Raw genomic sequence first — 3,880 nt, forward strand, 5'->3', positions numbered from 1 at the left:
ATAGGAGAATTTATATATATTTAAATATGATTTAAATGTATAAAGATGGATATGTGTTAAAATTAATTTAATATTTGATATTAAATTAATTAAGTTTTATTTAATGATTAATTTATGAAATTAATTAATTTTTCTTTTTTAAAATCAAAATAGATTTTTTAAATCAAAATTTGATTTTATGATAAAATTGAAAAAGATAAAGATAAAGATAAAAAAAAAATAAACAAAACACTAAAATGGAAAAAAAGAGTTTCTTTATTATCCATCTTTGAAGTTGCTCACACATGAAGCATTCAATCTTGCCTTGTCTTCTCCAAGCATGAGCTGCAACTCATGCAAGTCTCTCCTATGCATGTTGATCTGCAATATAATGAAGAAATTGGAGTGAAAATCGAGCATGCAATCTATAGAGAATTTTAGAGAAAATTCGGTTTGAAGAAAGGTTCTTCAACAAGGTTGCTGCAATGAGCTTTTCTCCTTCATCCCTTGATTCAAGCTTATTTTGAGTCCTACAACTTAATCTAGAGTACCAAGAGAATAGTGGGAAGGATCTTGAGATGGTCTACAACAAGATTCAGAGAAGATAAGAAGTGGAGAAGGAGCTTTGAAGAAGTTCTACAAGAGGTATGTCTTGAAACTCACTTGTTTCTGCAAAAGCATGTTTTATATTTTGGCAAAATTAGTGAATTTGAGTGATTAGATGATTCTTGTGCTTTCGCTATTGCTGATACAATCCTACAGGTATGGCTTGAGCTGATTTGAAATTCGATAAATGATTTTAAATTAATTACTTTGTTTGAAACAAGAAAGATTTGTTATAAATATTTTCAAAATTTATTGTTGGGATGGTAATCAGAAAAGAAAATAAAGTTAAGAATTTATTAATATAGGTTTTTTACTATGATGTGTTAGTTGAAAATTTGAATTTGACAAGGTTATGTAATTTACTTTCAATCTTATAATATCTTGCAAAATCTGAGCATTTTAGTCAAGAAAGTTTTTTAAGTAAAATAGAATTTGAAATTATTCGAATTTTAAAATCATTTCATTTCCTGCAGTACCAAACAATAGAATTCATTTGAAATCTATCTTGAATTGAAATCCCTTAAAATCATGAGTTTCCAAACAGGTTATTAATTAAGATCTCCTTCGCTCCAAGCGAAAAGAACCTGTCTTTCCACCCTTGTAATGACTTCCATACACGATCTTTGAATAAAAAAAAAATACTTTAATAATTTTAATCATAATTAAGGGTGTGTTTGGAATGTCTTTTCAACCGTTTAATTTAAAAAATAAGTCATTTTATAAAAAAGTTGAAATGTTTGGCAACCACTCAAAATAGCTTTTGAAGAATATTTTCAACAACTTTTGTCAAAAGTGTTTAAATAAAAATGATTTTTTTAAAACACTTTTTTCTCAAGTCTATCTAAATGGACCCTATATATGATGATTTTTGGTGTAAATATGTGAAAAAAGCATGGTGTTATGATTTTTCAATTCAAAAGTTTTTAAATGGTCGTTTAAATTACGAATTTTAGGTCTGTAAATTAAATTTGTCACTACAATGAATTTCAATAGTTTATGACCATTCATAATGGAAATTATTCTGTGTCAAATGATTACAATTTCAATTATATAGGATGCCTCCCCATATCTTTCGTTTCATATTTAGAGAGAAATTATTTAGTTTAACATAATAAACCAAAGTCATTAGTAGCCAATAAGATGTTTGTTAGTACCGATCACCCTCCGACAGTGAAACTTGACAGTAGCGAACAGTTAAAAACGTGGTCATTAGGAATGTGGAGCCTGCAAAACAAAAACTCGTACAAGCTGAGTCACGGATCTCACTTTTTTTTAAGACGTTTCATGGCTCTGCCCAGGTGTGCAAGCAGGTCAATAGTATTGTCACCTCGTCCTCAGGATAAAGCCCCCAAAAAGGTCCCGATCGGAGATGTACCGTCACCGACAAAAAAACTAACATCGTTCAGGCTGGAAAAGAGGGTTGAGAGAGGAGAGTGGAGAATATTTTGAATGAAGAGATGGTTTGAAAGGTTGAAGGCTTGCGCCTTTTATAGGTGTAGAGAACCAACAGTATTAGCCGCAAACAGCGCTCGGCCACAAAACGTGCAGAGCCGTAAAATATGTGGAGCCACTAAACGTGCGTGCTGAAGACTTGTCACTCATTGCGACACGTGGAGCGTTGAAAAAAATAAAATAATAATAATTAATAATAATAATTTTTTAAAAAAATAATCACACACTCGCCACGTCGGACCAGACGGATGGCGGTAGCACGCGCGTGTGGGATTTCCACCGTACTTACATTGGTCTATTTCCTCATTCCCTCTAAAATATGGGTACCACTTAAGGCCCAAGTCTAAGGTCCAAAATGAGAGTATATGAAGGAGACTTCACTTCCCAACTTAACCGTTGTGGGATTCTCAAAAGCCATTTTTCTTTTTAAAATCCAATTTTCACCAACAATCCCCCACTTAAAAATTTAAATATATAAGAAACACATTTTTCATCGAGCAGTTTCAGTCTATACAACACTGTGCATAAGTAAAGGTGTCTTACGACTTGAACCTTTACATAGTGTAGATGATTCAGAATATACTAAAGTAATCCTTCATTTTAAACTCTATCTCTAACAACATCTCACACAGTATCATTAAAAAGAAGTTCGAAAAGCCTGTGCTTTAAGGCCTAGCGTGTGTATTCAGTTTAGTGAATGCTCTAGAGAGTTTGCCTAAAAACTCCACAAAAAGTGGCCCCCACTTCCACATTCACATAGGTGAGTCTATCAAGAGTACTCCTGTAGCTAGGTACCCCACTTGACATCAAGTATAGATCTCATTAAGAACTAAGTTCAACATTTCTTACGCTTCAGGATATTATGCTCAGACTCTAGTCATAGGAAGGGGACTCTATGTTAGTTTTAGCATGATTCACTTTGTGTCACTTGTAATCAGTTATTACCCAATGAACCTGATTTTTGGGATCTCCAATCTACAGATTGGATTTTTCTCATAGTGATTCATCTCTCTATAGGCAAGAGTCCCATCCTTTCTAAGGTTTTGGAAATCTTCTCTCTGGCCAGTCCTTTAGTCTGTATATGATCTATTCTAACTGCACTAGTAGTGACAAACTTTCTAATGGTACTGTGCTTACGACGTAGTTTTCATCTCTTTTCGTTGAAATAACGGTTCTGAACTTTTGCAATTGCTGTAGTACTATAGCAATGGATCAATACGACTGAGGCTTTTCCCATAGAGGAATCTCTGATAGCAGACTTCTAAACCAGCCTGCTTCTTCACTAGTTGTTGCTAGTGTTATCATTTTTTACTCCATCGTAGATTGGGCTAAAATAGTCTGTTTCTTGGACTTCTAAGAGACAGCTCCACCTGCTATATTAAAAATATAGCCACTTGTAGCCTTTGATTCATCCGAGAGAGAGTTTCGGTCAACATCGCTGAATCCTTCCAAGAAGCGAAAAACTTCTGATAATGTAATCCTAAGTTATGGGTTTTCTTCGAGTACCTCATAACCCTTTCTATAGCATTCCAATGCTCTATACTAGGTCTGCTTGCAAACCTACAAAGTAATCCAACAACATAAGCTATATCAGGCCTAGCACAGTCAGCAACATATCTAAGACTGCCTATGATGCTTGCATACTCAGATTGATTAGCACCATCACTAGTATTCTTGAACAATTTAACACTAAGGTCATAAGGTGTACTTGCTAGTTTACATTCAAAGTAATTATATTTCTTTAGAATCTTTTCTACATAATGAGATTGATCTAAAGAAATTCCTTTTTCAGACCTAGTCACTTTTATGACTAAGATTACATTTGCTTCTCCTAAGTCTTTCA

Source organism: Benincasa hispida, chromosome 10 (genome assembly GCF_009727055.1).
Source record: "Benincasa hispida cultivar B227 chromosome 10, ASM972705v1, whole genome shotgun sequence".
NCBI classification, from domain to species: domain Eukaryota; kingdom Viridiplantae; phylum Streptophyta; class Magnoliopsida; order Cucurbitales; family Cucurbitaceae; genus Benincasa; species Benincasa hispida.